This window comes from Coturnix japonica, chromosome 2, assembly GCF_054131305.1.
Source record: "Coturnix japonica strain WE chromosome 2, WE-NBRP24, whole genome shotgun sequence".
Lineage (NCBI taxonomy): Eukaryota > Metazoa > Chordata > Aves > Galliformes > Phasianidae > Coturnix > Coturnix japonica.
Window position 1 is genome coordinate 114,659,399 of NC_140664.1, and position 26,975 is coordinate 114,686,373.

At 36.9% G+C, this 26,975-nt stretch overlaps 1 long non-coding RNA gene across 1 annotated transcript; it reads right to left on the reverse strand.

The window, feature by feature from the left end:
• Nucleotides 1–19,510: 19,510 nt before the first annotated feature.
• Nucleotides 19,511–26,172, reverse strand: LOC146762129 (uncharacterized). Its single transcript, XR_014943725.1, has 3 exons — nt 25,978–26,172; nt 20,482–20,569; nt 19,511–19,659 (listed from the first exon to the last, which is right to left on the reverse strand). It is a non-coding gene; the product is annotated as an uncharacterized LOC146762129 (long non-coding RNA).
• Nucleotides 26,173–26,975: the final 803 nt, after the last annotated feature.

Consider the following 26,975-nt stretch of genomic DNA (forward strand, 5'->3'; position numbering starts at 1 on the left):
AAAATAAGACCTGATCTTAAAAAGACCTTTAGCCCAGATATTTCTTCCCAAAATTTTGTGATGGAGTTTCTGTCCACCTCACATGCTGATTGCCTGAGTCTCCACTATTATTTCTAAGCACTTTATATTCTCTTTTCCAACTGTTTTTTGAAACTGCCTCCTTCCTTATGCTGGCTTGTATTCACATGGATTCCTGCTGTTAATCACAGACAATGTTTCTTCTTCATACTTTAATGCAAAACTAGACTAAAATGGACTTTTATTGAATAAAGATGCAATGCTCTTCACTACCAGCTCATATGCTGCTTAGGCAGATTCTGAAGCCTTCCTTCCCCTATCTACTGCCCCTGTCACCCTTTAACCACAATTTATTAAGAACAGCTCTGTCCAAAATCTGAAACTGCAGCTCAGCAGCACTAATTGCCACTTCTGTTATTAAAACTGTGATCCATGATCCCTTGATGCAACCTAACCAAAGAGCAGCAAGACAAAGGAATCCTGTGCACCCTCCATATAAATAAATAAATAAATAAACCAATAAGCTACCACCTACCAAAAACTCTTAGAAAAGTCTAATAAATACAAACAAACATCAAGCAGTGAGTATTTACATATCCTGGAGTTGTGATCCTGGAATTTTATTCATAGTTTGATGGAAACAATGGAAGGATTATAAAGATAGCCAAAATCTAGAGAACAAAATTCAACACATCTGTTTGGTTTTGATGAATTCAAACTCAGAAAAATTATTCTAATTATTTTTTAGAATTTTAGATAACCCAGATTCTGAACAGTTGCAGAAATAATTACAAACAAATATGCAGATTACATATTAAGTTAAGATCTCCTTGGAGGCAGAATCATATGAGATATTTACACACATGAAACAAAGTATGTTAAAATACTTTGTTTCTTCTGTCAAGACATGAGAGAGTTAGTTTGTGAAGAACAAATACAAGACTCGCACAGAATTATTGCTTCTGCCACACTAGAAGTAAGAATAAAACATCTAGATAGAGCATAGTCAGTAAAATGCTGTGGAAATCTGAGATAGCCCTGGTGCTTTGTGATATTTCTAGAATTTGTTTCCAAATGACAGTCTGTTTGCAGAGTTCTTGCCAAACACCAATCCCAAACCCTTTGGGAAGTGGTAATAAAAATGAGTACTTCATTTCTGTATAGACATATACTGTAGGGAAAATGTTCACCTGAAGAAAGGAAAGATGAAAAGGACTGTAAACACACAGCATCCAGAGAAAGATAACTTCTGGATTTCTACAAGGATTGTTGCTAAAATCCATATTGTCCAATGTACTCACAGGTACCACAACAGATGATGAGATGAACACGTATATTGATAATGCATTCATATGACTGTCTATGTACAAAGGAGATTGTGAAGAAATGAGAAAGGACAGGGAGAGGAATGAAGGATGTATGGCACAATTACATCCTTGGGGGAGAAAAATATCTCTCATTACTGACTGCTGTCCGGAAAGGTGCCCTTACAAGAATACACTCTGCTGCCATTATCTCCTTTTGCATCTGCACAGCCCCAGGAAAAGATGCTTTCCTTCACTTCACCACAGACTCACACCCCAGCTTCTCTTCTGCCCTGTGTACCTACTACTACTCAATGGACTGCAAAATACTATTCAGCTTATGCTGTGGCACTCTCCCACTCCCTTCTCCCCTTAAAAATAGATAAATAAATAAATAAAGATATCTGAGAAGCTCAGATTAGAATTTGATACAAACAACAAAGCTTTTGGATATTGCTTTGAACTTGATTGGGGGGCAGCATTTTTTGCCTTCTTTCCACAGTAGTTTAAATATGTAAGAGCAGAAGAAGAAAGACCAAACACACCAGAAACTGCAGGGATATTCCTGTGAGTAGATAAAAATAACAAATGCCAATATTGTGTTCATAGCACACTATCAGAAAACAAATACTCTTAATGTCAGATTTTAGAATTTGTTTGAAAAACAAACATTGAAAAAAAAAATGTAAAAGGAATGTGTGTAACTAAGATCGAAATCTCAGAAAACTGTAATAAGATGTTAAACAAGGTGAATGTCTCATTATATGGAATACAATGTTCATAACCAGTCTTCTAGTCACCTTAAAAGAAGAAGCAATTTTTCTCTGGCAGAGAGGTAACCATTTCCATGTATTTCCATTTTCCATGTATTTCTATGCATGCTACCCTTCTTTCTTTGGGCTTACCACTGTATCCAGCATCATCTTTTACCTTTTTTGAACCCTTACTTCTGATCTACTTTATTTTGTAGAGAAAATTGCTTTGAATAAATTATTTACATAAGTTCAGACTTTCTGTTGTTGAACATCCATAAGCTAAGTACAGCTTTGTCTAATTTTTTTTTTATTTTTTTTTTTTTTTGTAAATATGAAGAATTTTGTGTAAAGAACTTTAACCCGACAGCTCAGGCAGGCAAGAACTTTGTAAGTATCTTGTGGTAAGTCTAATGCAGAGGACCTATATCCAGACAAGTGAGTGAACTTTTACAAATACGGGATTTGAAACCAAAAATATCTTGGCATGTAAAATGAGACTGCATTTAAGCTAATGACCAAAATTTTGGGGGACCAATGTTATACTGCTTGCCCTTTGTACAAAGAATTATTCTTTGTGAAAATGAAATATTACTTGGTTAGAATTGACTCTACAACACTGAACAAATCTGAGAAAAATGACATCTAAATTAAAAAAAAAAAAATTATTATTGGGTTGATTTTTCTTCTCCAAAAGCAGGTCTATTGTACAACAGTTAGAATTCTTTCAGTTGGAACTCAAGAATTTTCTTGTAACACGAGCTCATTAGAGAAGACTAAAAACATATTTAACCTTAAAAAAATCCAGTATTTTTTATTTATTTACTTATATATACATATTTGTAATAGAGATGAGAATTATATTTATAAATATATAAAGCAGTGAAAAACTCAGGCTGACTAGGAAAGGCAGAAATAGAAAAAGCTTCATAAAGAGATTTCTGCCAAAATCTCTCCCTGATTACTTTGTCCCTTCATGGAGAGTCTTTTGCAGCCTAGCTTCAGTCAACTTGGCGGCTTTTTGATTTACAGCAAACTGCACAGTAGCCTTTGATATGTGGGAACTTATTGTTTCTGCCATCTCTAAAGCCAAAGCTGTTTCATCATTGGCTTTCACAGCAGTCTCCAACTGTCTCCTTGAGACACAGAGCCCCAGCTATATTCTGTGACTCTCTCCTGCCTGGATTATTCTCTAAACCAGAAGTTTCTATCCTGTTACCCCCAGAGGATGAAGGAATCTCTTTACTTAACAAATCAGAGTTTCTTTCCTCCCTATGGCATGTTCTCATTCAGTTGTCTTTTCTTGTCATGGAGTCCAAGTTCTGATAATATGCTGGATTTGCCTGAGCTGTCTGCTTCTTTCATAGCTTCCTGATGAGTTTGTCTAAGAGGTGCTGGAGCTGTAAACACAGCTGTTTAAAGCACAGTGAAGCTTCCAGACATTGGAAGAGGCAAAATTGCTATTCAGGAAAAGGATATTTCTGCTTTCAAAACTCTGAGAGGGAGGCAAGGTAGAAAAGGGATAGAGGAGGCAAGAGGCAAGCCAGAATCAGAGCCCTTTCATACAAGACACTGAACACCCATATCTTTACACAAACACAAAAAAAATGTAGGACAAGCATATTTTCATTAACAATGCATCATGGAGATGAAAATAAAGACCATCAGATGTTGAGGTTTTAGACTTTGTTTCAGTTTAGAGAAAGAGGACACAACCTTTTTTTCATCTAATCCATAGCTGCTCTCTAAAGTAAATAAGACTCACCATTTTTTCCCACTCAGAAGTTTCCCTCATAAAAATGGGAAGCAGCTTTGTACGCTCCTATTAAAATTTTCATAGAAAGCCCTTGGAATTGTTACTAGCATTCAAGTCTAAATAATGTAACAGACTTAGACCAAATAAGCCTTAGATAAACAGCTGCATAACCACAGAAGCATCCAGAATGTTCAGTAGTCACAAGTTATATGAGACCACCCAATATGTCCCATAGGTTACCCTTTCTCAGAAGAAAATTTCACACTGTAGTTTGCATTCTCTGCAGTAGACTTGGTGACCTCTGAGTGAATACAAATATATAAAGATGAGCCACATTTGCACCAAAAGGGATAATTAAAGAGAGGAAGGAAATTAAGCAAAGAAAAATACACTGCAAATTTCAGAAAATCTACCTAATAGTGGAATAAATGGATTGAGGGATAAATAGTCTCCCAAGAGATACAACAGAAAGGCTATCTGCTTGGATTAGTACTAAATGGAATGAACAAAACACTAAAAATTGCATTGCAAGAAATAATTTTGCACTGACAGGGGAATGGTCAAGATAATCTAATAGTACTGTTCATTCCTAACCCACAAAAATACAGGAAAAATTATCACAAACAATACTTTTTGATTCTGTCACTTTAGTACTCTCCTATAGTCAAACTTTTTAATCCTACCAAGAAGTGCTTGTTATGTGATATTAAACTGCTTCCAGTGCATAATGAACGGTAGAGTCTATGATATACTTTGGGAGGAGCAGGTCTTTACTATCCTGAGGATTTCTGGCAGTTCTAATATGTCAGAGAGAATGACTGTTCTAACAGGTGTGATGTTCTAGCAGAGAGGCTGTATTTTCCCTCTTTTTCATTCACTGCTTTAAAAGGAGAGGGCTACAGAAACCTTTGCTATTTTGAGGAAGATTTTCCAATTGCTTTCAAATGCAGTGCTGGACTTAGGGAAACTGCTGACAGAAAAATATATAGATTTGTAGGTTTTGTTTCTGTTTTTCAAGGAAGCATGCCTCTTGGGAAACAGCCTTATGACAGCAGGACAGAGGGGTGACATACGTGTGAACATATGTCACTACCCCCTGGGGTAACGTACATGCAAACATATGGCACTGCCCTCCTGGTGCATATTAGTTGTCAACAGACACAGGAAGGACCTTGCCCTGGTTATGTTTTCTATCACCCATATGGTTTTCTATTGCTCTTGATAGCAGATAAATTACAACTACTTCCAAAAATTCTGTCTAATAATAGTTTGTATTTATTCCAAATATAGATGCTTACACTTTCCCTTTGGTACTTCCACAGAATTCATTGAGAACAAGCAACATCTTTTCATTTAACTGCAGGGGCCCTGATGAATTAAAAACAGAGGAAGGAGAGATGTCTGCAAGCACACAGCCAATGAGGGGAATAGCCAAAAGAGGACATGCAACTTAACCTCTGTAATCTCATTTCCACATTATCTATGCACCACTGTGGCGAACAGAGGGAAATAATATAGCAGCTCTAGAGTTTCCCTAAAGACTTATCCAAAATTACAATGTATCAAAAGAACAGTTGTAGGATAACAAAGTGAAATCAATTAACATAAAGATTCTTCTTCATTCAATGAGAAATTCATCAAATGGAATTTGTTATGGTCAAGGCTCCACTGGCAAAAGACCAGATCAGTCTAGATAATGCTGATGTTTATGCTTTCAAGGACTAGTTGTGTAAACCAGGAAGACAGAGAATATGAGGAGTAGTTAGAAGTGGTTCTGTGTTTGCTTACTCTTTATCATCTTTTTTTCAGAAGGAACACCAAATCCACAGCTAGTAAGTTCTGTTGCTATAATAAAAAAATCCTAAAATGCAAGCATCCAAAATTTGGATTTATGTAAAAGTGTCCTTGTAATTTGTGTTCCAAACTCAAAATACATGAAAATCTTACACCTGTTCCTCCATAAAATCAACCTCCTTACCTCTTCCATTCCTCATCCCCAAATGTCAACCACACCATAGCAGTTAAAGCATCTTTCAACCATACTGAATGAGACATGACTTCTGCTGAGAAAATAGAAGATCATAGAATCGTAAAATCATAGAATCATAGAATCATAGAACAGCCTGGGTTGAAAAGGTCCACAGTGATCATCTAGTCTCAACCCCCCTGCTGTGTGCAGTTTTACCAACAACTAGATCAGGCTGCCCAGAGCCACATCCAGCCGGGCCTTGAATGCCTCCAAGGATAGGGTATCCACAGCCTCCTTGGGCAACCTGTTACTGTGCATCACCACCCTCTATGTGAAGAACTTCCTGCTAATATTCAACCTAAATCTCCCATGTCTCAGTTTGAAACCATTCCCTCTTGTCTTACCACTATCAACCAGTGTAAACAGTCATTCCCCCTCCTGTTTATACACTACCTTTGTACCAGAAGGTCACAATGAGATCTCCCCAGAGCCTTCTCCAAGCTAAACAAGTTCAGTTCCCTCAACCTTTTTTCACAGGAGAGGTGAAATATGCACTGCACTAAAACAAAGGAGAAAAAATTATCTTGAAATGAAGATCTCAGCATAATGATGTATTTGGAGATTTTATCTCTCTGCTGTTTGAATGGTAGGTACTTGAGCCATAGCAATTCATAGAATCATAGAATTACTTGGGTTGGAAGGGACCCCAGAGATCATCAAGTTCCAAACTCCCTGCCACAGGCAGAGCCACCAACCTCCAGATCTGGTACTAGACCAGGTTGCCCAGGTGGTCTTGAACACCACCAGGGATGGAGCATCCACAACCTCTCTGGGCATCTTGTTACAGTACCTCATCACTCTCTCTCTGTATAGAACTTCCCCCTGACATCCAATCTAAATCCTCCTTACTTGAGCTTTAAACCATTCTCCCTTGTGCTATTGCTGTCTGAGTAAAAAGTTGATTCCCCTCATTTTTATAATCCCCTTTTAAATACTGGAACACTACAATGAGTTCCACTCACAGCCTTCTCTTCTCCTGGCTGAACAAGCCCATCTCCCTCAGCCTGTATTTGTAGAGGAGGTGCTCCAGCCCTCTAATAATCTTTGTGGCCCTCCTCTGGACTCTCTCCAGCAGCTCCACAACTTTCCTTTATTGGGGAGCCCCAGACCTGGATGCAGTACTCCAGATGGGGTCTCACAAGAGCAGAGAGGGACAATCACCTTCCTCTCCCTGCTGGCCACCCTCCTTCTGATGGAATCCAGAATACTGGCCTTCTGAGATAAAAGAGCACACTGCTGGCTTGTAACTGGTTTTTCATCCGCCAGGACTCTGAGGTCCTTCTCCAGTGTTACTCTCAAGGAGTTTTTCTTCCAGTCTGTATACATATCCAGGATTACTCCAATCCAAGTGCAAACCTTTACACTTTGCTATGTTGAACTTCATGAGGTTAACATGGGCCCATCTTTTGAGTTTGTTGAGGTCCTTCTAACACATCAACCACACTACTCAGCTTGGTGTCATCAGTAAATTTGCTGAGGGGGCACTTGAGCCCATCATCAGTGTCATTGATGAAGATGTTGAAGAGCATCAGTCCCAAGACAGACCCCTGGGGGACATCACTCGTCACTGGCCTCCGCCTGGACACAGTGCCATTCACCACAACCCTCTTTCTACAACCTCCCAACCAGTTCCTTATCCACTGAAGAGTCCACCTCTCAGACCTGTATCTCCGCAATTTAGAGACAAGGATATGATGGGGGACCATGTCAGAGGCCTTGCACAAGTCCAGGTAGATGATATCAGTTGCCTTCCCTTTGTCCACCAGTGTCATCACAGATGTTGAATTGAGTTTGCACAAGTGCAAAAGATCAAGGAGAATAATTCATAACAACTTAAGAATAGGAAAAAATTAAAATGCTATGGACTTGTACTATAATTCAGCTTAAGTGATCTTGTGGCACTGAGAAGTCTTTCAACATTGCATGTCATGAAATACATTTGAATTCTTCTACATCTTCTACATCTTCTGAGGTCTCAGAACAGTTTTTGATTGAGAGTTCATAGAATGATTGTTATAAAAATGCTCTTGTGCAATCAGAATCCAAAGCCCTAGATCCTTTGGATGTTTTCAAAAGCATTGTGGTGGATCAGAAATTCTGTTGTTGTTAGCCAGATTTTGTACAGTAATTAAGAATGGGCAGAAGATGAGCATTGGATGCAAAGGCAAATGGTGCATGGACAGAAAGATTTCTCACTTGCAGTCAGGAGAGGATTTTGTAGAATCATGCTCACTGGCCATTCTAAACTAACTATATTTCTAGCAAGTAAGGAATATTTAAACAAACAAACAAACAAACAAAAAAACTAATAAATAGAAAATTATTAGGACATTTTAACATCTTAACAGGTGAACAGAACTTTATGGCAGGAAACAATGATAGGCTAATGTAAACAGCTTATTTTGCCTACCTTTGTACTTCAGTACAGTAGTTCAATATAACCACATTTCTCCAAAGACTCATATTCTGTTATTGAAAGGTAATGGTGGGAACCAACTTAAGAACATGTAAAATGTAAGATTTTTTAATCAATGAGAAGCTATTAATTTAACCAAGCCTTCCTGTAATAATATTGAGACAGACTGGCTGCCTGTTTTTACATTATAGCTAGCTTTGCAATCTGTATGGAATCTAATGAGGTGTGGACATTTTGTGAATTTATTGCTTGAGAGTAGTCCTTAGGAATTTAATGTTGCCAAAAGCATAGTGTACCTCCTTTATTTTTTGAGGGTTTGCTTCTTTTCTTAACTATGCCTGCTTAACCAACCTGATCTCCTTCTATGATCTAGTGACCCATCTGGTGGACAAGGGAAAGGCTATTGATTTAGTCTACCTTGACTTCTTCAAAGCCTTCAACACTGTCTCCACAGCATTCTCCTGAAGAAGCTGGCAGCCCGTGGCTTGGGCAGGTACACTGTTGGCTGGGTAAGGAACTGGATGGAGGGCCGGGCTCAGAGAGTGGTGGTAAATGGAGCTAAATCCAACTGGCGACCAGTCATGAGTGGTGTTCCCCACGGGTCAGTGCTGGAGCCTGTCCTCTTCAATATCTTTACTGATGACCTAGATGAGGGCACTGAGTGCACTCTCAGTAAGTTTGAAGATGACACCAAGTTGGCTGGAAGTGTTCATCTGTCTGGGGGTAGCAAGGCCCTACAGAGGGACCTGGACAGGCTGGATAGCTGGGCTGAAGCCAATGGGATGAGATTCAACAAGATCAAATGCCAGGTCCTGCACTTTGGCCACAGTAACCACAGGCAATGCTGAAGGCTTGGGGCAGAGTGGCTGGAAGACTGTGTAGAGGAAATGGACCTGGGGTTATTGGTCAGTGCTTGGCTGAATGTGAGCTAGCGGTGTGCCCAGGTGACCAAGACTGCCAATGGCATCCTGGCTTGTACCAGAAACAGTGTTGCCAGCAGGAGCAGGGAAGTAGTTGTACCTCTGTACTCAGCTCTGGTGAGGCTGCACCTCAATTACTGTGTTCAGTTTTTGGCCCCACTGCAGGGAAGACATTGAGGCCCTGGAGCATGTTCAAAGATGGGCAACAAAGATGGTGAGGGGTCTGGAGCACAGGCCTTATGAGGAGCTGCTGAGGGAGCTGGCATTTTTCAGCCCGGAGAAGAGGAAGCACAAGGAAGACTGTATTTCTCTCAATAACTACTTGAAGAGAGGTTGTAGGGAGCTGTAGGTTGGCTTCTTCTCTCATGCTTCTTCTGGTGATAGGACCTGAGGGAAGTTGTGCCAGGGGAGATTTAGGCTGGACATTAGGAAATAGTACTTCTCTGAAAGTGTGGCCAGGCAGTGGAACTGGCTGCCCAGGAAGGTGGTGGTGTCACAGACCCTGGAGGTGTTCAAGGAACATTTAGACATTGTGTTGAGGAACATGGTTTAGTGAGAACTATTTTTGATAAATGAATGGTTGGACTGGATGATCTTGTAGATCATTTCTAACTTTGATGATTTTATGATTCTATGATTCTTTGATTCTATGTTATTGTATCAGTTAAGAGATGCTGGCTCTTTTTTGTAACTGTGCATGAAACTCATTTAAATTTTCTCAACTTGATCACATTTAGCTCAAACTTGAGCTCAAAGCATCAGTGATCTAACCAGGATGCATACTAAGGGAATCAGAGTCCTGTGTAAAATATATTATTTGTTAGGCTTCTTAAAGTTGTTTTGCACATGTGTGGCCCAGTAAGAATATGCATATTTATGTGCCCAGATACAATGAGACTGTATATGTTTTTGAGCCTACTATATATCTGTAGGTCATTAAAATCTCAAAATTTTGCAGAAGATACATATATTTAAGAAACTCAGTAGGGTTTCCTAAGCTAAAAATATGTCTTAATCCTAACTTTATGTTGCATCACTGCTGATTTCAGTTCAGAATTAGTTCACAGCTGAAATCCAACACACAGGTTTTTTGTACTTTTTTTTAATTGTGGCTTTTTCATATTCATACTTTATCAAAAATATGACTAATCTCTGGATTACAGTATATACTTTGGAAACATTCTTACTTTGTACATGGAAAAACAAGCTATTGTCATGCAGAAAAATATAATCAGTATACATCTCTCACTCTTGAATAGAGTTGACGGAAAACATCCTTTTATCTTTTGTGAAAATACCAAAATATTACAACTTGTTTTAATCCTCCATTTGAACAAACAAAATACAGATAGATCCCACTTCACCTTATTCAAGAGTATGGATCTGAGAAAGACAATTTTATACATTCTCTTGAAGTTAGAGACATAGATGAAATTTCTATAGATTAGCTATCAGAGACAACAAATTTTCTGCTGTCAAGTAGATACACATCATTCTATCATTTCACTTCTTTTTAAGTTCCAGTCTGAGAAATGAGTTATTTGAATGATGGAAGTGATGGAATTGAGACCTCCTTTGGTCTGCTCCAGACCTCCAGACCTCCACAGTCTGCTCCAGTGGATGGCATCTTTCTTCTCACATGGCAGCAGCATAGACAGAGCTAAAGAAATACTGAGACCGCAGTATATTTAGGGAAGTCACATATACAGTCTAAAGATGAATTTTACATTAAATTACCTGAATATATTAGTTTGATTACCTTGTTTTATTACTTATATACTTCAATTATTTCCATTTTAGTCTACACATCAGCTAACTGCAATATAGTTTTTAAAAAAATGTTTAAATTGTTTGGAAAACTGGAACATTTATTTCTGTTTGATAGAATAATGAAGAGAACTTTGAATTTTTTCAGAAAAAAAATCTAAAATATCTTTCTAGTACAAATCAAATGTATAATAGGTAAAACTGGCAAAAAATTATTTGAAAGTCGAAAGAATACTTAACTATGGGCATTACTTGTACTCAAAGGAAGAAATTCATTAAAGTAAAAGGCAGTTTTACTATAGTCATATTTTGGGCCAGAAGTTTATGCTTTAATTTGAGTACAACAGCTTATGTGATTGAAGTTTATGCTTTTAAAGCCTCAGGTAAGTCATTTAATCTCACTTATTCAAGTCAGAATCAGAATAGGATGATCTATATTCTGTTACCTGTGTGTATCTATACCCATTACTTACAATTAATTTTAACTTAAAAATAGGGAAAGAAATCTGTCCATTTGTAATTTTCTGCACTTGGTCTTTGAAATCTCAGGTTGTCCAAGTGCCTTATAAAGGTGATTCTAAAGCTTTATTTCTCTAAAAGTAACAAAGAAAAACAAAGTGTGTTGCCACATTAGGCTACAGCTCAGTGTAAAACAATTTCCTTTGCACAATGAATAGAGATCTGCAAACTGTTTAAGGTGTATACTGTTAATCTGCCAATTAAAATGTACATATAATGTGAATCTAAGCAATTCCAAAATTAATTCAGTGGCCTTCTCATTTTTATGTGTTGTTAGTTTCAAAAACTTCTAATAGAACATTTATAGAGATGCTAACAATAATTATTTAGTCAAAAATATGTTATTTGGTATAGTGCATTGATTTTTACCTTTATAGATAAAGTGAATATAGAAACAAAAATGTAAAAGTACTTAAATCATCACAAGAGAAATAAATATCAAATGAGAATAACCTATGAATGTGTTTCATGGGAAAAGGAGACCTGAGGTGACTGGATATGTACCCACTAGCTAACAGTGTATGATAAATGAAACATATTTAAGAAGCCTAATTTTCTTTCTGATTTAATAGGATCCAATAAATGGAAACTGTATGGCCAGAATAATGAAAAGAGCACAAAATTTATCTCATTTTGTTGCGTCCTCTCTGTGTTCTTTTGTCCTTTGATTGCACTGGTGGATAATATTATTTTGTTCCCAAGGAAATATGTCCCTTTGATTAGGTTGCAGATATTCTCTCATTTGTCACTGTTCTATCAAGCTATGCCATGTAACAGCAGGAACCCTTGATTATTTAATTGCTTGTAAGAACTCATTAAATCTTACTATCAATCATTGGACATATGGCAAATATCACCCAATGGCATGAGAGGTTTTAACAGTGATCTGTCACTGGGGCATACCCTTTCTTTAGTATCACAGGCCCTTTGTTTAGTTCTCCGATCATAATAATTTTTAATTAATATTGATTTGCAAAAGTGTTTATGCAGTAGCCTAAGTCTGTGGGTACAAGGATAACCTTCTAACAGAAACATTTATAATCCCATATAAATAGTCAGAAACCTCATATAAGAATGTTGAAGCATTTCACAGTGTTTTGTCGATAGTATTAGTATGATAATAATCAAATTTATTCTTCAAAATGGTTATGGCTCACTAAGAGAAATACATCACACAATAGGCATTGCATCAACACCTTAATGAAAGTCTGTGAAGTAACCTACAATGATGTAAAGGAAAATGTTTTATCAAAATATGGAACATTATAACTGTAGCCAGTAGAGGTAGCAACTTACTTATGCAGCTACTTATTTTGCCCATAACAAAGAGCAAGTCAAAGAATTTGGAAGAAATCATGCCAAATACTGTTCAGTTTCTTCACAGATGCCAAAATTGTAGAGATTATAAATAGAGAGATGGATAGAATTTGAATCATGAAAAAAAAAAAACAAAACAACTGTGTAAATCCTATCCTGGATTTACATGAGCAAAATTTAGACTTCATCCTCTGTAATCAGAGCTCCAGTGGCAGTTAGTTTTACCTAAAGAGACAGAAAATAAGCAATGCTTTAAAGACAAATAAAATTTTAGTGGTGAAATTTTACATCCACTGTCAACTGAGTTACTTCCTATTTACAACCATAAATGTTAGAGTTACATTTGAACTTCTTTTTATGATGACAACTGTCACTTCCCTGGATCCAAAATCTTTTAGTATTCTTTCTTGTTTTTGTTTTGCTTTGTTGTTCTTTGTAGCATTTACTTGAAAACCACATTATCAGAAAATCAAAGGAAGGCAAAAACTCACCAAAACCAAAAAGCAACAACAACAAAAACCCAAACAAACAAAAACAAACAGACAAACTCTAACTTGATCAGTACATTCAACAAAGCACTTGCTTTCACTTTCCTTATTTTGGTTCTGCTCTTGTAGAGAAACCCGTGAGATCTAAGCAATTACTTTGTAATAACTTTTTTTATTTTACTTTATTTTATTTATTCTTTTCATGACTGTGTTTACAAAGCACAAAGAATAATTAAAAAGACAGAAAAACAACAAGTGGAAGAATTCTCTGAGTCAAGCTTCTATTTGTGTATTCTGTATATGACGCATTATGCTCTTTATTTGATGTGTGGCTCTGTATCTTTTTAAGATGACATGCAAGTTTAGTCATAGTAACAATTTAGGTTTGGTCATCAAAGGGTAAATTCTAAAATGTTATTTGAAGGTTCTTGGAATAAATTTTTGGATATGGATCACAGCTGGTGTCAATTTGGTTTGTGGTTTTGGTTCAGTGGGTGAGCTCTATAAAAGACGAAGTGGAGATTTCAGTCACCATAAATAGTAAAAATCTACAGACACTTTGCTTTAAAATACAGTGGAAAGGAAGTTGTGAGAAGAAAAAAAGAGAGCAGCAGGACTTAATTACCTGAGATACATATCTGCTTTTAGGCATGGAAATGAAGAAGAAAAGAGAGAGAAAAGGAGACATTTTTGTTTTGTTAATATTTCAGGCTGCATTTTCTTCCTCTGTAAACTACTGCCTCTATATGTTTCTGAGTATCCATCACTGTCATGCTAATAGCAGTACTGTACCAGAAACATATAGGCCACTTACTTTATGATATGCTAAGAATTAAGGCACAGTTTTTGCTATTAAAAAATTACCAGTTCCATCTTTTCACAAGCACATTATCATACAATTATTTTGGTCTAAAACATATATTTATCACCTTAATTTCTTAATGTTTGACCTTTTTCCAAAGAGGATTTATCTATGTCTAAATAAATATAAGCAGAACACAATTATAGAATAGCTTCATTTGGAAGGCACCTTTAAGATTATCTATTTCCAAACCTTTCCAACTTCTCTGGGCAACCTGTTCCAGGGCCTCACCACTCCCTGAGTAAAACATTTTCCCCTGACATCTAAACCAAAACTCCTTTTAGTTTAAAATCATTCCCCTTTGTCCAGTCACTGTCAGATTATGTAAAAAGTCTGCCTACCTCCTGATTATAAGCTCTTTTTAAGTGCTGGAAGTCTGCAGAGTGGTCTTCCCAAAGTCTTCTATTTTTCTCCAGGTTGAACAAACATTCTCTCAATCTTTCTTCATACAACAGGTGCTCTGGACCTCTGATCATCTTCATGGCCCTCCTCTGGACCCACTCCAGCATCTCTGTCTTTCTAAATGCTGGGGCCTCCAGGCACGGATGCAGTGCTCAGACAGGGCCTCACAAGGGCAGAGTAGAGAAGGGCAATCACATTCCTCTCCTTGCTGATCATCCCTTGATGCAGCCCAGGATACTGTTGGCCTTCTGAGGTGCAAGCACACACTACTGACTCATGTCCAACTTTTCATCCACCAGAACCCCCCAAGTCCTTGTTCAGTTGGATAACATCATTAGCCCTTTCTTTGTCTACTGATGCTGTCTCTTCATCTTAGAAGGCCACATAAAAGACTGGTCAGGGATGATCAGCCCACAGTGAAGCCATGCTAGCTATCTGGGATCACCTGCTCATCTCATGCCTTAACATATCATCTATGATCTTCCCAGGCACAGAGATGAGGTTCATCAGCCTGTAGTTCCCCAGATCTTCCTTTCTGCCTTTCTTAAAAGTGGGAGTGATGTTTCCCTTTGTCCATCCACTGAGGAGTTAACTTGACAGATTTGACTTTTCATATATGTTGAAGAGCAGCTCAGCAACCATATCAGACAGTTCCTTTGGGACCCTGGGATACACGTCACCCAGACAGATAGATTTGTACACATTCAGTCCCATGAGATTGTCACAGACTTGCTCTTCTCTTAGAGTGGGAATCACAGAATCACAAAATCACCTACATTGGAAAAGACCTACAAGATCATCCAGTCCAATGATTCACCGATCACCAACAGTTCTCACTAAACCATGTCCCTCATCACAACGTCCAAATTGTTCCTTGAACACCTCCAGGGTCTGTGACACCACCACCTTCCTGGGCAGCCAGTTCCACTGCCTGGCCACTCTTTCAGAGAAGTACTATTTTCTAATGTCCAGCCTAAATCTCCCCTGGTGCAGCTTGAAATCCTCTAGAGGGAATCCTCTATTCCTATCACCAGTTACAGGAAAGAAGAGGCCGACTCCCAGCTCACTACAACCTCCCTTCAGGTAGTTATAAAGAGCAATAAGGTCCCCCCTGAGCCTCCTCTTCTCCAGGCTGAAAAATGCCAGCTCCCTCAGCAGCTCCTCATAAGGCCTGTGCTCCAGACCCCTCACCATCTTTGTTGCCCATCTTTGAACATCCTCCAGGGCCTCAGTGTCTTCCCTGCAGTGGGGCCAAAAACTGAACACAGTAATTGAGGTGCAGCCTCACCAGAGCTGAGTACAGAGGTACAACTACTTCCCTGCTCCTGCTGGCAACACTGTTTCTGGTACAAGCCAGGATGCCATTGGCAGTCTTGGTCACCTGGGCGCACTGCCAGCTCACATTCAGCCAAGCATTGACCAATAGCCCCAGGTCCATTTCCTCTACACAGTCTTCCAGCCACTCTGCCCCAAGCCTTCAGCGTTGCCTGTGGTTACTGTGGCCAAAGTGCAGGACCTGGCATTTGATCTTGTTGAACCTCATCCCATTGGCTTCAGCCCAGCTATCCAGCCTGTCCAGGTCCCTCTGTAGGGCCTTGCTACCCCCAGACAGATGAACACTTCCAGCCAACTTGGTGTCATCTTCAAACTTACTGAGAGTGCACTCAGTGCCCTCATCTAGGTCATCAGTAAAGATATTGAAGAGGACAGGCTCCAGCACTGACCCGTGGGGAACACCACTCGTGACTGGTCGCCAGTTGAATTTAGCTCCATTTACCACCACTCTCTGGGCCTGGCCCTCCATCCAGTTCCTTACCCAGCCAACAGTGTACCTGCCCAAGCCACGGGCTGCCAGCTTCTTCAGGAGAATGCTGTGGAGACAGTGTTGAAGGCTTTGCAGAAGTCAAGGTAGACTAAATCAATAGCCTTTCCCTTGTCCACCAGACGGGTCACTAGATCATAGAAGGAGATCAGGTTGGTCAAGTAGGACCTGCCCTTTGTGAACCCATACTGGCTAGGCCTGATCCCCACATAACCTTCCCTGGCACTGAGGTAAGGCTAACATACCTGTAGTTCCTCAGGTCCTCCTTACAGCCTTTCTTGTAGACGGGAGTCACATTGGCAAGCCTCCAATCTTCTGGGACCTCACCAGTCATGAAGGAGCACTGACAGATGATGGAAAGAGGCTCAGCTATCACCTCTGCCAGCTCCCTCAGGACTTCTCAGGTGAATCTCATCCAGCCCCATGGACTTGTGGTAGTCCAGTTGGAGTAGTAGGTCTCTCTGACTGTTTTCTCATGAATTGTGGGGGGTTTAGTCTGCACCCCAGCTGAGACTGCCAGATCAGAGAGTGGACTACCCTGAGGATAACTGGTCTGATCTTTAAAGACAGACATAAAGAAGGCATTCAGAACCTCTACCTTTTTCTTGTCCTTGGTAAAGGAATGATATTACTCCCCTGACTGTACTGTTTAAATACAGATTATTCAGGCACGTTTTGTTCTGTACTAAGTTAAACTGTTTCATTCTGATGCAGGGAAAATTGAGCCCCACAGCAAGACAAAAATCCTTCATGACATATATCCAACAGTATCTAAAATGTGCTTAACAGCTCTATAATAGTCTAAAGGATGTAAAAGAGTCATTCTCAGAAAAACTTTCTTGGAATATTCTGTTAGACGGTCAGAATGTTCTTCTTAGCAGTGCTACCTATGGAAACTATCCTAGGGAGAAATCTATAAACCATGGCTGAGGAAAATCTTTCAATGATAAATATCCTCACTTTCCATAATGGTTTGTTTTGTTTTCTAGTTTATATAAATACTTTGATACCGTATTACAGATACATTAATTGCAAATTTCAATGGCTTTTTAAGGATTCAGTCCATAATTTTCATCCTGACTCTTCCCAGATATCTTATGAGTGTCAAACAAATTCATATCTTCTGTTTTACATTCTGAACATACTAAGGCTATTTGTTTATTTCATTTTCCAAATTCAGAGAGACTAAGAATTTCCATTTTGTCCCATAAGCCTATACCATTATATTAGTGCTACCATTTCTGCAGGGTTTTTCAACTGACAGTACATTGTGGGCATTAAAGATGGCTAATGAAGTACTGTTTGATACCATAACATTATCATAAATACAGTTAAAATTGAAGTTATTTTTAATTAAAACCAACCATCCAACCAAACTCCCAACACAATAACTCTCAGATTTTGCATTATCACCTCAAAATACTTGTTTCCTATGTCCCTGCACAATTCCTTCAATATTGTCTAGAAATTGGCCAAACTTCTTTCCTTTTGTGTAAAATAGAGGAATAGGTCTTTGCCAAATGAGTGGAGATTATGCAGAGTACCTCCTTAGCCAATAAGAGCAACTGGAAAAAATATTACTTTCCTGAAAAAAAAAAAAAAATTTAACTGAACAACCTCACTGATTTAGTCTATAAACAAGAACTACAGAACATTACAGTAAATCCTTTACTTCCAAGATACACTTGAACCAAACACATCAGCTGAGAAGTAATGAATGATGCTTTAGGGTAATAGAGTTATATCTGTCCATAGTGATATTCTGGTGGAAGTGTACTGAAGACACTGTGAGATTATGCCACAAAGTACAGAAAGTCTTCCAGGAAGCAAATGAATAAGCTTTGCTATGTGAGTGTAGAATAAAACCCATTAAAACCCATTAAAGAAACCCAAACTGTAGAGAAAAGGCAGAGGAAGATTGATTTGTTATAGCTGTAAAGGCAGTACAATGTCCATTTATTAATTAAAAGTACGTTTTATGTATTGTGATGTGATAAATAGTTTGACTGTTTAGGTTAATTCCCTCAGAAATGCGCCGAAGGCTATTAACACTGATAAATTATGCACTACTACTTCTTACATTTCTGATAGTCTTCACAAATATGTTCCATTTTATTTTCAGTTTTAAAGATCAGTTTTGTCTAATCATATTTGACATTTGACTACTGCCACTAATAGCTTCTTAGCCAGAGGAAAAAACAAAAAACAAAAACTGAGCTTTCACAGTTTTAACTCTGCTCTTTTTCCTTATTTTCCTATCAAACATACATATATATGAAACAATTTCCTGTTTTGAAAGATTCCACTAAAAAGAAATAATGTACTGTTGACTTTATACTCCCTTGAATTGATACTCCTTTAACTTGAGGATCACAAATCAAGTAGCTTCTGCATAGAAGAAATGTTTAAATTATGATAATAATACTTTTAGATATAAAGAAGCAGAAAGAGCATACTGAAGGTATACATGCATGAATAAGTCTATGTATTTCCACATCAGAGTCCCAGGAAAAATATATTCATCTCCTTTACTTCTTGTAGGGTATTAAGTAAATCAGCTGTAGGTGAAAAGAAAATCATTTTCAGAGAAATTCTGTTTCTTTGAATATATAATGTTTTACGTCAAATATCTATATTTTTGCATGCATATGTGTAAATACAGTGTCTGCATTCTGATATAGACATATCTATACATATTCTGTATATTTTGAGTACTTAGTACTGAGTCTATTTCTGAATAAACAGGCATCTATGTAATACCCAGCTAAACAAAAATCAGTATATTTGCATTTTTCCATAAATTTGAGTGCTCAATCAAAGGTATCCTTGAGTGTGCATATGTGGATGTGTTTGTGTGTGTGTTCCAAAAAACAGATTTTTATTGCCACACTCTCATGGTGGTGATGGAGTGATACCTTTCTATCTCCATAATTTCTAGAGGCATTTAAAGGGTTTGTTGTTTCAAATAAAACAGCTTTTCATAACTTCCAATAAAATGCAATCCATCACAATTCTTCATGAGAAGAAGCTTTCAGCTTGTGCTTATTTTGTCAGGAAGGCAATTTAAAGCTTATAAACACAAATCATATCTTTGGGTTTTAACCACAAAACATTTACAAAGTACTGACTTACCACCTACAGTGTCTCAGTATACAGCCAAGAAACAGAACATTCCACCAGGAATAGCAGGAAGGAACATGAAGGAAGGACTTGGAGACAGTGTGTGGTTGTTTGCTTTTTCTTTGTTTTGTTTTGTTTTTTTAAGGCAGAAGTGTAGAAGCATCAATCTATGGACAATGAATACACAGATATAATTCCTGATTCCCAGTCATGAAGGCAGAGAGAAAAAGACATTTGTTTCCTCGTGTTTATATCACAGTTCTTATTTGATATAATAATTAAAAGAGTTGTTTTGTTGGCAGACATTCCTGAAATAGGTTTCTATATCTAGGAAGAAGATCTTTGGACCTCTTATTTACCTCTTTTTATGTATGCATTATATAATGGTCCCTGTGAACTATTAACTACATTGACCAGAACCACAACTGCTATAATACCATACACTCTCTCCTCATTTGATAGTTTGATTTAGTCTTCTAAAAACAAAACAAAACAAATCAAAACAAAACAAAACCTAATGCATAAAATGAATTACTCTTAGGAAGAACATAAAGAAAGATTTACACCTGTTTACCACAGGAAAATTGGAGCATGGAGATATTCTGTTGTTTACAAATATTACAGCAGTTTAAGGGACATACTCAAAACAGCTTAAACTACTTTCTCAGTGGAGTAGCCTACCTTTATGTAAAAAGATTGATCTTTTATTTATTTATGTATTTATTTCGCAACTCTTATTTTATTCCTATCTTGGGAATCTTGAAAGAATGGCAAAGATTCATCTTTCCAGGGATCTAGTATTCATAAATTCATTAGTCATTGTACAGTCTTAGCTGAAAGGAACCTCTGTAGGTTGTCTGATTAAACCACGTGTTTGTAACAGGGCCAACCTAGACATTAGATCAGGTTATTAAGGGCATCATCTAACTGAGTTCTGAAGGTCTGGTGAAAAGTCCATGACATTTCTTGGCAGCCTTTCCATCACTCACCTATTCTGATTATGAAATCTTTTCCCTCCATAAGTAATTTCCATTGCTGCTGCTTGCAGTCATTGCCACTTGTTATTTCTTTGTTTATCTGTGAGAAGAGACCATCAATATTTCTTCATAATCATTCATTATGCAAGAAAAGAAAGAAAAATATAACTAACTGTATCTCAAATAATCTTCTGTTACCCTATATATTTTTTTCTTTCTTTCTTTCTTTCTTTTTTTTTTTTGTGTGTGGGTGGGGGGGGGGGGGGCCTAATTGTTTTGTTGGTTGTTGTTGTTGTTGTTTTCTAAAGTTGAGACACATACAGAATTACAGAATCAGTATATTCACAGTGGAAGTTCTGAACTAGCACAGATGGGCTGATAAATAAAGGAAAGAAAGTAGTCAGATAAAACTGAGCTACTTCCATTTTGCAGAACATAGCTTCACAGGAAAAAGACAATGACTTGTTGCCATGAGACCAGGGATAAGGATAGCTGGTACCCTGGAGGCAGCAACTGGGGGACAAAAACAACAGAAAAAGAAGGATAAATGTTGCATGTCTATGGAACATACTCTCTTATGTTTCAAGAAGCCTGATTTGTTTTATTCTCAGTTTATGTAATCAGATATATGAGCTGAATTTGTAAAATTCTGCAGAAGGAAAACATTAAGAAACAGTCACAGAAATAGTTTTGATTTTTTTTTTTTCTAACCAGTTCAGAATTCAAAACTCTCTTCCCTTTGCACACTTTTAAAAATACACATGGTACACAAGATGCAAGGTGGATATCTGCACTCAGCTGATATTTTGGGGAACACTAAGGAAACAATAGATGCTTTAATCTATGGGAACAGAAGATTCACAGTTTCTTGGCTGTCTCAAAGGAATGTAGTAACAATTCTAATAATGTTAGGGTTTAATTTAGGAACAAGTACTATTTCTGAAAACTCTGTTCAGTATTACTCACTGATAGTTTTCAGTAAAATGTAGCAGAAAAAATGAAGTCATATCCATGAACATAACAATGGTTCGAAAGGGATAAAGCATGTTTTAGCATTTCAGCATGTTAATGTAGTGTAAGTTACTTCTAGCTGTGTTGTCATTTCTCATCATCAGCTAAAGGATAGACCCACAAAGAATATAGATTATTATATTTGGTAGCTTAGATAAACACCAAACTTCTGCCCCATAGTTTACCTGCAAGATCTTGTTTTCCTTTTTGCCCCACAAGAAGGTCTTGCACTCATCAAATCTTTCTCTATCACCTTATGACATGATTTATTTCTTCAAAATCTGTGAGCAAACAACCAATTTGTAACCTTTTCTAAAAGAGTAAATAAATAAATGCAAGCAGGACTTTTCAGTGCTGCTAAAAAATAAAACTGTTATATGCAAAGCACATCTTTAACGATGATTAAAAAGGAGCTAAACATCTCTATGGGAATTCTTAAAACACTTATCTCTTAGGCCCTTATTTAGTTTTGCAAGTCTTTGTTGTTTAACAAGCTAGAGAAATGGGTCATCTAATGTTATATTAATCAGCAAATTAATATTTTAATTTGATTTTCTTTATAGTTGAGATGCTTGCGGCATCTTCAGTGTTTTCTCTCTCTACATGCTGATGTTAAGCACTATCATTATCATAATGTACCTTGGGGTTGTGAGATAACAGGGTCCAGTGATAGCTCTATTCTTAGGAGAGTGGGAGGTTTATGATGACACTTATACATTTTAAATGACATATGGAGGCTCTCGTGTAATGAAATGTCTTACAGCTGAGTCATAGGCTTTTCTACATTGCACTTTTCAGTTCATATACTGGAAATCACAATTTTAAGGTCCAAGAAGGCGATACATTTTGTCAGTCTTTTGATAAGATCTTTATATTGTATTGAATACCTCCCTCGCTCATTTATTTTTTAATGAATGATTGTATTTTGAAGACTTTTGATAAATTACAAGAGATGACTATGATCAGATGAAAGAGATAGAAAAAAGAAATTAACCCATTGTTTGAGATTGGAGTTCAAGTTAAATATTTTTTTTCAAATGATCAGTAAGTCAAATACAGAAAAGATACAAACTTTTATTTAGGACTGTGACCTCTAATTACTTTTTTGAGTTGTGCTTGGAAAAAAATCAGAATTTGTGATTAGATTGGACCTGATTGTCTCTGGCCCTTCTGCATCTATACAGCAGATGACAGTGAAAGCTTTCTCCTATTTGCTGTCTTTCGTATGACCTTATAACAGGTCAGAATAGCACTGATGGAAATGGTCCACAGGTTGCTCTTAGGTGAGTACAAAGGAAGAAACAGTCTTTGTTCCTTTTACCTCCTTAGACAGTCACAATCTGACCTTCTCACCTTCTCCTTTCCCTCTAGACTTCATAACTGAGGGTATTTACTGCATCAAAGATCTCATGCCCCCTCCCTCTGTTAAAAATACACAAATCACACATTCCAGTGCATGTTCGCTTTGGTCCTATAGTAAGTTATATATCTGAGAGAGAAAAATATATGCTTGGTGATGCTCTCACCTATCAAGGTCAAAGAAACTCAGATTTCATATTACAGTCATTTTACTGACCATACTTCATTACATCTACCGCAAGCAGATATGACTGAAAAGTAGACAATTCTTTATAATTTCTTGAGTTTCATTTGTTTGGTAATGAAGTAATTCACACAAATAATAATAATTCAGGTTCTACTTGTGTTCACAATTATTCTCTTGCAAAACTGGTCCAAAGGGAGTGTAAGCATAATACTTTCCTTATCTTCTTCTTACCCCCTTCTTCCTCTTTCTTTTTAAAAATAATTTGAGTCTTGGAATGTGAGATGACATTTTAAACATTGCACAGTGGTGGATACTGGCTTGAGAACCCAGTCATCACTCTGAATATCTCACCATACTTAGGTGCAGTTGTAAGATTTTTCCCATTTCAGGATATTGTGCCAGCATTCCTGGATATAAGTTTACCTAGTTTCAACCAGGCTGAAATGAATGTTTCAGAGACCAGAAATTATGTGTGGGCCATTGGCTGGAAGATCCTTATCAAAATATTGTAAAGTTAAAACTAATTCAAGAATCTACGTGAATGTATTGTACAACAGTATTTTATATGTAATCAGAGATTTACGAAAAAAAAAATGGTGGAGATACAAATGAAACCTATTTTCACACTGGTTTTGAAAGGTACTAGTTTTCTCTGAGAGAAGTACTATTTCATTTTTTTTTCTTTTAAACAGAAGCTTGTAAATAGGATAAGAAACCCATCAGTAGGTCTTTAGCAAGGGTGAAGTTCTGAGCCAAATCCAATATCAAAATGCTTTTGAATTCAAAAGTAGGTTTTACTCCAGTTTTAGCATAGTAGACTTTTAAACAAGATGTTTGGCTTCATTGTGAACATTTCCTCCATCTCCATGATAAGGTCAGTATTTACTAATATCAATGGAACTTGTTTCTGCTGCCAGTTACACATCACTGAAATTTTCAGAGACAAGTTTGATTTCCTATATGTCCTTTAAGATCCTCTGCAGCAAATAATATCTTTCTTCAGAGACTGTCTTACTAGCATCCAGGACTTCTGAAGGAGACTGATAATGGATTATTTGAGTAGAGACAGAAGAATATGTCATAATTATAGTTGCCCCAGAAGTGAATATACGCAAAAATGAATGACTTGGTTTGCTTAAGGAAAAAAAATAACCTAAGGGGCCTAACTACAATCCTATCTTTACAATGAATACAAAAGCAAGTTAAGAAGATGCTTGCTTTAGACATTTAAAATATAGATTGAAATTCCAATTTTTCTGTTCCAGAAGCACAGTGACATTTTTTCCCTCTATTGATTATCGTTAGACTTCAGTTCAAACAGTCCTGACTAAGATCAAAATCTCTCTGAAAAGCTGACTTTAATCCTAATGAAGTACCAGCACTATTGCACTGTGCTATCATATAGGTATTTTTTGGAAAATGAAAGTAAATCAATATTAATACTATAAACCAGAATTTGATTGATTTTGCCATTAAATTATGTAATGGTGAAAAGCCCATATCTAATGATTTTTCCTTTTTTTAAGTCTGTAAGTAACATATTAATTAAACTGGATACATGAAAATATCTAAAGACATTTGTAAGACTTACTCAGGTCAACCAATTTTTAAAAGTAAAAGTTATACCATTAATAAATTGGAGAAGGAACATAGTCATTAAGCAGTAGGGATGAAAGTTACATGAAAGGATGATTATGAGAAATTCAGAAGGAAAAAAAAAAAAAAAAAAAAAAGAATTTGCAGTCTCCATCATTCTCTGTCTCTTACAGTCTAATAAGTTAACTTATACTGACTGGCAAGAGAGGTGATAAAAACTGATAATTCTTTAAATGACACTAATTCCAGGATGTATGCAAAGCCTCACCAGTGCCTTAGCATCTATCAAGGACATATTAAATAACTCAAAATAGTGGATTAATATTGTGTAACCATCTTCAGAAATTCTAAACCATCCATTCCAACATCCTTACTAGCATTGATTATGAACCACTGAATCAGTACTTTATGTTCATTTCCTTTCATTTGCTTTATTTTACACCAGGGAGTATTTGCATTTGTACTGCATTCCTGCTTCAAGTCAAGCACACTTTAAAATTCATACCTGCCTTAATGCAATAGTAACTTGGCCAGCTTATTTTTATCTTGAACAACTATGTCCACCCCCTCTAAATAACAAAAATGTCTGTGATTTGATAACAAAAATAATATAGTAGTAGGTAACTAGGAGCTAATTTCAAAATCATCTAATAAATACAAATAATGTTCTAGTAATGCCTTCCAAAATAAATTTAACAAAATCATCACCATCAAAGTAAGGAGTTAGAAAACACATTACAGTAATCAGTAAATCATTTTGAAAAAGAATAAAAATCACTATACAAAAGTGAAAACCACTAAGTCAATCCTTATTGTCAAGCCTAATGTGATCCAATGTACTGTAGTGAGGGAACAGGAAGGAAGTGTCTACACCACATGTTGAATTAAAGGGAATCAACCAGCCATTTACTTTCATTTATTTAGTAACCTTCAAGATGAGATCATCAAATATATCATCTCCTCAGGAGTCATAGAAGGCTACTATCTCATTCTCTTTTTCCTAGCCCACCCTTTCCAGTCTGATTTTACTGTCAGACTTTTCAAACTGTTAGCATGGGTTTGGGTTTTGTTTGCCTGTTTTTCAGTGGGAAGGATGTTTCTAGTCATTACATAGCAGAAAAATATGCATACAGATAATGTTCTAGCAAATTAATGTTAAGTGACTATGAGGGATACTTTTACTGGATGTCTGAATATTACAGCAACATACTTATAAAGTGTAAAGCTGTTGTTGGTTAACTGTAGCCAATAAGAAATTATTTTACTACAGGAAGTAAATAGAAAGAAGCAAAGAATTTCCTGATCTGCAAAAACAAAATGAAACACTGACAAAAAAAAAAAAAAAAAAAAATCACCGTGTTAGGCATCCCCTTGGTATGCAAGTCTTCTGCAGTTGAAGTAATTTTCTGCGTATGATGGGTCAGACAATCTGCATTCATCTTTCTTCTTTCTCGCTTCCACAGAAAGAACCTGAGGCAGCAGCCTTAGGTGTAGATTGATATTCTGTACTTACCTAAAAGTAAGTGATCTGAATCATAATGGGTAAGGAGACTTCTGTTCCCTAATATGGTGATTGTAACCAAAAATCTCCAGGACGCAAGCATCTAAATGACTCAGTGGGTTTCTGCAGCTCAAGATGAATGATCTGTCCTACCTATCATTAATTTATTAAAAATTACTCAAAGCTTGTAATAACATCCACAAATATTTTCTTTTGTCACTGTAGTCCTTAGTACTCTTCTCTGTCTAGACAACACTTCCTATTGTGGTTTCATAGTGAATCATATTCGATCTCCAGGTGTTTATGCATGTATTGGAAGCAACACACTAAGTATTTTATCTTTGCAGTTTCCTTCATCTTCTTCAAATACACATTTCTTGTGCATTCAAAAACCTGGCTATTTTTCTGAACTATGGAAGTCAGTCCAAGTACAGACATGACACTTTGCAAATCTTACCTTATAGTATCAGAGCACTGTGGCAAGCATTGAGAGTTTCCTTCCTTGGTTGTGTACACATAGTAAGACTAAATTCACACTTCATATTATCTTTAATACTTGCACCCCTGTGTAGCTTAAGAAGATCTATTTACTGAAATATGAATGAGACTGAAGAGATATTACATTGAAGGGATTTACTGATTTATTTAGGAACTGTGCTTAAATTAACTTATCATAGGAATAAACTGGTGGTATGAGTTCTATTTCTTAACTGCTTTCAGGAAAGCAGCAACAAAACCTAAAATTTAAAATTCAGTAAAAGCAAGAATTAAACAAAATAAAAGTTAGAAATGCATTATGTTTTTGTAACACAGATTATTTCATTATGGAAGAAAGCCACAGGTTCTCTCTTT